Source organism: Tachysurus fulvidraco, chromosome 1, assembly GCF_022655615.1.
Source record: "Tachysurus fulvidraco isolate hzauxx_2018 chromosome 1, HZAU_PFXX_2.0, whole genome shotgun sequence".
NCBI classification, from domain to species: domain Eukaryota; kingdom Metazoa; phylum Chordata; class Actinopteri; order Siluriformes; family Bagridae; genus Tachysurus; species Tachysurus fulvidraco.
Genome location: NC_062518.1, coordinates 23,912,094 through 23,920,738, shown reverse-complemented (window position 1 = coordinate 23,920,738; position 8,645 = coordinate 23,912,094). Strand labels below are relative to the sequence as shown.

The window sequence follows — 8,645 nt, the reverse complement described above, 5'->3', positions numbered from 1 at the left end:
ATCCTGTGCAGCCGTAGCACTGTTTAATATGAAAAGTACATGCTGTCTAAGAACACAAGACACTACAACAGATAATGAACACCACTGAAAACATCAGCAGGGTCTCGATTAGCCTGTATCAGGTCGGTGGCATAATGGATAATGTGTCTGACTACAGATCAGAAGATTCTAGTCTTGACTCCTGGCTGGCTCAGTCTGTTTTTACATCATCTCCAACCTTCCAGCTCAATAACGAACTTACAGTCAGAGATCCCCTGTTCAGCCCAGGTGAACAGAGCAGGTCAAGTGTGTGATCATGAGAGTGGGTGGGTAAGTTTACATGCTGCAAAAGTTTTCCAGTATTGACAGAAGTTTGGTGGTTTTAGCAGAAACTTACCTGGCATGAGCAAAACTATGATCAAGGATGTGGTTGCCCAAAGTGAGGCTCAGACATTGCACTAAGGCGATTTCTCAAATGCTTGTATCCTGACTGCATGATTTCTGATAGTGTGAGACTAAGATTGTGCTCTCTCTATTTTGTTTGGGGCAGTTGTGGCTCAAGTGGCTAAGGATCTGGGTTGTTGGTCAAAAATGTCAGAGTTCAAGCTGCCACTGTTGGGCAATTGAGCAACGTCCTCAACTCTCTCTGCCCCAGGGAAAACATATCATTGCTCCCACCACACTGACCCCAGCAGCTAAGTTGGGATATATTAAGAAAAGAATTCCACTGTGCTGTAATGTGCACATGGTGATAATAAAGGCTTCTTTGCTCCAAATTAATTTTAAGTAGGTCACTAAAGTGGTAGATAGATAAGAATTATAAAGAGTGGTGTTGGACCAACCACCTTAAATGTAAATGATGTTATATCATGGAAGGCAGCACTGAATATTTAGTTTGTTGCAGTGAACAACAGCAAGTCCGCCACCCCTGACTTGAAGAGGTAAAAACAGACAGAGAACAAATTACAGTATTACAGAAAGAGAAAAATATTTTGCAAATATATATAAATTTACAAAACGTGTTATTCTTTTGAACAGCTCAAACTTTCTTCTTTGTAATGTAGGACTGTATATGGGGCAAAATTTATTTGTGTCTTTAGTTATTTCTCCTTGATGAGCACAAGATGGTGAACTCGGTTATCTTAATGTATGCTGGACCAAGTACTAGAGCACCATATAAACCTGCTCACATTCTTTTCACATCCTTTTCACAATAAACCCTCTGTGATATAGCCTTCTCTAACCCTCTTTAAAAATTTTGGGAAATATGTTGTAGACAAGATTACAGTTCTAAGATCTCAGATATCAAATTCAGTGATAACATTTTATGATGCTCCAGTGTTTTTTTTTGGATCTGGTCTGAGTTTGAGCCCATGGACCTGGCCTCACGTATGGATATAGTCAGTAAATTAAAACCAACTATCTGTCCCCAGTATGTGATTTCACCCCTCTTTCTCAGACAAATTATTGACACTGTTGGTCTAGGTCTCTTAACGTTTATTAATAAATGCTTGTTTACCTGCTCTTTCCCAAAAGATCTCAAAAAATGCTGTGGTAACACCTTATCTAAAGAAACCTAATCTTGATTCTGCTGTATTTTCACATTTTCATCGAATTTCAAATTTGCCTTTTTTGCCTTTAATTTATATTCCAAGATACTTGAAAAAATTTATTAAATCAACTGCAAATTTATCTAAACATGAACTCTGTACAGGAAACATTCTAGTCTGGTTTTAAAGCATTACACAGTACTGAATCTGCACTGTTGAGAGTTTCAGTTGACATTTTTATGGAAACTGACTCTGGAAGATCTGTGTTTTATTAGATCTTAGCTCTGCCTTTGATCATGAGATACTCCTTACATGCATAGAGAAATCTGTGGGCATTCGTGGCACTGTTCTACAATGATTTCGCTCTTACAAATAGATGGTTCAATGTTTCAATAGGTCAGTACTCCTTTTCTGCCATACTGCTTAACTCTGGAGTTCCTCAAGGATCAATCCTTGTACCAGTTTTGTTTACTCTATACAGTATATGCTTCCACTTGCCTCTATTTTCAATAAGTGTGGAGTGTATTTTCATTTATATGCTGACGACATACAGCTTTAAAACAGAAATTGCACCCAAATTCCACTCCAAGGTACACATCTAAAAGAGCTCATTCCTGAGAAGTATCATAAGGTAATATGTTTAGGACTCTAAACGTATAAACTTGATTCAATTATAAATATGGGAACGGCAGCAGGACATTAAGGATCACCACGAACAAAGGGTTTACGTGACCGCAATAACCAAGTGGTCACATTAAATGGTAGATAACAATACCAAACCAAGGCCTACGTGGCTGCGATTACCATTTAAAGTGACCATTTGGTTGATAACAATGGTAACAATACCAAGACAAGGTGTACGTGACCATGATTAACATTTAAAGACAATCAGCTAGACAACAAGGTGTAGCCCAGCCATTTGGGAGACATTCAGCTCATACACTCAAAGCAGAACTTCATTTAAATTACCAAAAGGGAAAACTGTATATAATGCTTGAGCAGGATTTGCTTGGGGTTCTTACTGACTCTGACGAACCCAAAGTACGTCATGTATTTTGTCACTGCTATGCTGGAATAAACTTCTTGTTCTTCATTAAGATCTTCAACATCATCATCTTATTTTTACACAACACATTTTTATTTCTTATATTGCTGAGCCACCCAGCGAGGGATTCCAAAAAAAAAAAAAATAATAATTGTGGGGAAAGGTAAGAAAAGCGGTATTTTCTTCTTTTACGCTGTTTTTTTTATTCAGGGAACCCCTTCGTTTAAAAAAAAAAAAACTAGAAAAGAAATGTTTTAGTGTAGCATAGAACATAGAGTATAGTTTACTGAGTTATTATTGCTAAGCCTATTCTGTACATTTCTGTTTAAGATTCTAACGGAACTGAATTAACCCGACGCAGTCTGGTGACAGAGTTGTATGTGAATTGTTGTTTCTAAAGTAACTGAAGCAAAGTGCTTAAGCTGATAGGTTTCGAAAGTAACTGAAACTTGTTGTGTGTTTGTTATAATTCTGTTAAGATTCTAAAGTAACTGAATCAGCCCGAAGCAGTGTGGCAGTTGAATTATAGCTAAAAGTGTTTCTAAAGAAAGTGAAACAGTAATAGTGTAAAGAGTCTGACGCACCGCGGCTCTGTAGAGTTTAAAGCAATAACCCGAGGTAGTGTGGTGTTGTCTGACTGTAACAGTGTTTTAAACTTACGTTTTAAGTCCAAGTCCATGTACTGTGGTTAAGTAAATGGTTAGGCTTTAACGCAAAGAAACCTGACGTACAGTGGTTTTGTCCGACGTACTGTGACTATGTTTTATTTTAAACTTTTTGTGAGTTTGTGAGAGTTACTGATTGTGACTGTTTGTGAGTGTTTTTGAGTTGTGAGTGTTATTGTTAGTGAGTATTACTGTAGTTGAACTTGAGGCCAAACGGAGTGTATCTGTGTCCGAAGCAGTGAGACCTTTGAGTTTAAAAGCCCGACGTATTGTGGCTGTTTTGTTCATTTGCGTCCGAAGTACTGGAGCTGTGAATAAATAGACTAAAGGTTAACTAGACAGCTTATAGTCACAGAAACTGTGTAAAGTTTAAAGACTAAGATTTAAGGAAAGCTGTGAGTTTGTAAAAATGGAACAGCTGATTGTTAAGTACATCGCTAAGCACGGTTCTCAGGGAATGTTTGATGGAATAGAGAACAAGGTTGATAAACCGTATGAGTATGAGGGCTATTTCTAAGTTTGAAAATTATCCTAAAATGCCCAAGAACAAAAAAGGACAGATTGCCAATGCATTGCAAGCAGTTCTTGCATCGTACAAAGTCACTAGAAAGACTTTAAATGCATTAAAGGCTGAAAACGAGCAACTGCAATCTAAACTAGATGATGGGATAATCTCTAAAAGAGATTACCAGATGAGTGAAATACTCTGGAAAGAAGATCCATCCTAAAGGTTTTTCAGCTATATGCTGCCATTTACAAATTCACAGATGGTGATGCGTGTGTGTTGTTAACTGTGTGTTTGCCTGACACTTTGTCTGGAGCATTAAATCAGAAAGTCAAAACTAAAACTGACAGGCACTGCTTGAAGTCCTAGGTGCAATGTCAGTTGACTGGGATAAAATATTGGATGTGCACATGAGGACAGGGGAGCACCCCATGGCATTTTCAGAGTGATTATTGGAGACATTTAAAACTTTCAGTAGCAATCCTGACATCACAACGAATTATGTCAGTTTTAAATCTGCTTTGATTAACAAATGTGACTCACTCACCCGTTCTGCTGTGTCGATGTTTGTAACCCATCTCTCTGATTATAACAACATCATTACTAAAATGACACAGTTTTCCAACAACAATGCTAACACAAAGAAGTCCCATCCTGTTTCAACAGTAGGTGTTAAAAACCTCAGTAAGAATAGAGCCAGCAAGGTTTCCTGGAAAAAAGAGACCTAAATGTGTATGTTGTTAATGCTGTTAATTAACTACATTTCCCAGAATGCACTTTTGCGTGTGTTTCCGGTTGTTCATGTTTTCCGGTTTGTCTCTCTCTGCACATGTGAGTAAAGAACATTCTCGTTTAGTCTGTGTGTGTGTGTCATCCTTTAATAAATGCGTCATATAGTCTCCAAGTACACAACACTACACTACTGGAGATATAGGAAAGACTACCCTCTTGTAACCCTGATAACCTCCTGGTGTGTTATTCATGTGGCAATGAGGGACATATTTCAAGGGAATGCAAATTGTCCCTTAAGAGTTCAGGCTCCAAAACGGATTTAAACCAGTTACAGGCTACAGTAAACAGACTGAGAAAGGAGCTCAAAAATCTGTGTAACTCGTTGCCTGTTGTTTTTCACCAAACTACTCAACAAATTTGGCAAAGTCAGAAAAACAAAATGCATTCTGGTCAGAATGTGCACCATCACAAATTTGAAAGTCTGCTCACCGGAAGAGACCATGCAGAGATTCACATCACAAAACTAAAAACTGACAACTTGATAAGAGATCATTCCACATAGATTCATTAATATCATAAATGTATAAGGTCTTGTTGACAACAGCTTTCCTAAGGTATCACAGTGCTGTTGCAACCAGTTCATTGCCTTTTCAGAGAACATCTTCAAGTAAATAATCTCAAGGATTGGAAAGGATTTGAAAAATTGTTAGAAAGGATTCTAAGCATGGACAATTTGGGAATATTACAGAAGAATGTATTAAAGAATGGACTTTAAGGACTTTTAGGTTTATCACACAGATACCAACAGGAGAATGGCGAGGACTGGACATAGAATGCTGTGACAAAACTACATTGGTTTTATTTGCAAGTTTGATGCCTTGGAAAAACAACCATTATGTGGGGCACCCCACACTAATTATGAGGCTTGTGAAATCGATCTAACACATGTCCACAATAATTTTACAAGAGTAATAGTTTCACACAGGAAACATGTCACCACAACTCATGATCACATTTCTATCTTTGTTAATGATAACCACATGAGAACACTTTGCCTGATTAAGGTTACTTTACTTTGTATGATTCCAGAGACAGCTTGGTTCATAGGAAAATATTACTTTCCATATGTTAAATTCACTCTACAGACAATGTCATTGAATCCAGCAGACAATTAGTCTTTGAGGAAGATGTACCAGAATTTGATTTTGAGTTACCAAAATATATAATAATATGTTATTATATAATATGTTAGTCATTATGTCATAATGCAAAGAAAGGATGACCATATTGTCAAAGCTCAACAAGGTCTTGTAGGAAAAGATAATGTTTTGACTAAACAAATGCATAATGGTGATTTAGTTATTGCATATTATGATCTGATTTGGAATGTAACTTTCAAAACTGCTGTTTGTGTATGCATCTTTCTCATTCTTTGTCAATGCGTTATGTTATGCTGTATGTGTACCATATTGAGACGGCAGATTGCAGATAATTTAATGATCAATGTGGGATGTTCCCGTTGGCTGTGATGGTTTCTGAATGTCTCCAAACCCAAGTAATATTTTACATAGAACCAAATTTTAAGAACAAAACCTGTGATAAGGTTGCCTTATTGAATGGAACTAAAACCAGGGTGCGTGAGGTAAAGTTTCGATGACGGCACTTCACCGACACTGGGCACCTGCCCAAAAATGGGAGGTGTGATCTGTACTAAGGAAGTGATGTGATGCTTCAGGGCCAAAAGCATGAAAGGGGGGACAGTAAGAAATTACAGAAATTGCACCCAAATTCCACTCCAAGGTACACATCTAAAAGAGCTCATTCCTAAGAAGTATCATAAGGTAATATGCTTAGGACTCTAAACGTATAAACTTGATTCAATTATAAATATGGGGACGGCGACAGGACATTAGGGATCACCACGAACAAAGGGTCTACATGACCGCGATTACCATTTGAAGTGACCACTTGGTTGTTAACAATACCAAGCCAAGGTCTACATGGCTGCGATTACCATTTAAAGTGACCATTTGGTTGATAAGAATTGTAACAATACCAAGACAAGGTGTACGTGACCATGATTAACATTTAAAGACAATCAGCTAGACATCAAGGTGTAGCCCAGCCATTTGGAAGACACTCAGTTCTTACACTCAAAACATATTCAAAACAGAACTTCATTTAAATTACCAAAAGGGAAAACTGTATATAAGGCTTGAGCAGGATTTGCTCGGGGTTCTTATTGACTCCGACGAACCCAAAATACGTCATGTATTTTGTCACTGCTATGCTGGAATAAACTTCTTGTTCTTCATTAAGATATTCAACATCATCATATTATTTTTACACAACACATTTTTTATTTCTTACACAGCATACAGCCACTTTTGGCTTTAAACTGAAATATCCTATTCGGACCTACGTAAAACTGCATTGTAGAAGTGTGCATTGTGACTGTGGCTCTCTCACTCCTCGTGAAACACTCTGCACTGTTTTGAGAGCTAACATTGAATCTATCTTAAGTTTTTTATGACATAAATATTCCCATAAAAATAGTTCAGTTCATAATTCAGTAATTTATTTGGAATAAACTCATAGAGGCAAATACACAGAATTCACTGCCCTATAATTAAAGTACACTTTAAGTAGAAGCTTGAAAATGATTGTCTGGACCAGGTTTCGAATCCCACTTTGTGCAACTCTGAAAAAAATTGCAACAAACACCACTATAAGCACAAAGACAGACAACTCATTTCTGAATAATAAATAATGAACTGTGTAAACAGAGACACACAACACCAAAGAAATCTGTTTATCAAAATAATTATTTTACATTTTACACATTTTAAAGGAGCAGTGAATAAAAGCAATGGAACATTTCTTTTTCTTTTTCTGCCTTACATCTTGCTTGTTCCTCTAATGTTAACTGGAATAGACTTTGGAAGTAAAACCATGTTTAGATAAATATGTAAATGATGTAAATGTGTTTAGATGTGATTACATTTGATGTGTTTACTTTGCACATTTAAATCCTTTACTGTATCATTTGCCATTTGCAGAAAAGTATCACACATTTAGATAAATGAAAAAACAATGATCTATATAATCTTTAATCACTGACAGTGTTTTCTCACAAAGAACAATGAAGCAGGAATTTCCAGACACATTTTATGTAGAAATCCCCAGAGATAAACTCAACAACTAAAACTCAGGAAGAAACCCAACCACGCTGTACAAAAAGCACTATACAGAGCCATGCTTTTCTCACAAGATGGAGCTATTTACATGTTTACACTCACTTCTTCAGTCATATGTCTATTGGTCCATAATTATAATTATTGGTAATTTCTGGACCAATAATAAACTCTACTGTTGTTGGTTGAGTACAGTAAAGCTCAAATTACTGACATCACTACAACAATATTAATCATTCATAAAAAACAGTGAACTGGTAAATAAAAAAAATGCTATAAATGATTCTATAACATGTTTAAATAACACACTGTTATTAATTAACTGGTCCTTTAAGCATCTTTATAATACTAAAAAATATTTCTCTGAACAAAGACCAACCAATGTGAAGAATGTTACTGATTTGCTTCGCACTAAGGGTTTATTTATTTATTCATTTATTAAGAATTAATAAATGAAAGTCTAATTCATTATGTTCTAAATACCAAAGTATTTGAGCTGTATATATTAATACCAGTAATTCTGTATACAAATATATTTAACTCACCCCTTCAAGGGTTAATTATAGTGGCCCAGAAGGTTAATTCTCTCCTTTGCTAAATTCCATTTAAAGTTGCTCCATATTTTGTTGCTGCTGTTTGTATGGATTGTTTTTAAAGTTGACATCTATTTTTTTGTGCCTGGTCCTTGAGGGCCACCATAAATATTAAAAAAAACTATTAAAAGAACAGGGTTTGTTTTTAGAAAGTCAATCAATTTTTTAAAGAAGTCAATAAATAAATCACCAAAATTATCATACTATTGCTAAAAATGTACTATAATATTTATCATGACTATCATACATTATCATGGCTGTTTCTGATGATGCTGAAGCTCCTAATACAGTGACATCACTTTAAAAAATATTTTTAATAATTTAAGTCATATTGGATTTTTACAGAATAAAAAGATTCATTTTTTAATATTGTTATTCCTGA

General features: G+C 35.9%; 1 pseudogene; it reads left to right on the top strand.

Moving 5' to 3' along the window:
* Nucleotides 1–368: 368 nt before the first annotated feature.
* LOC113633911 lies at nucleotides 369–513 on the top strand (annotated as a pseudogene).
* The last annotated feature ends 8,132 nt before the right edge of the window (nucleotides 514–8,645 follow it).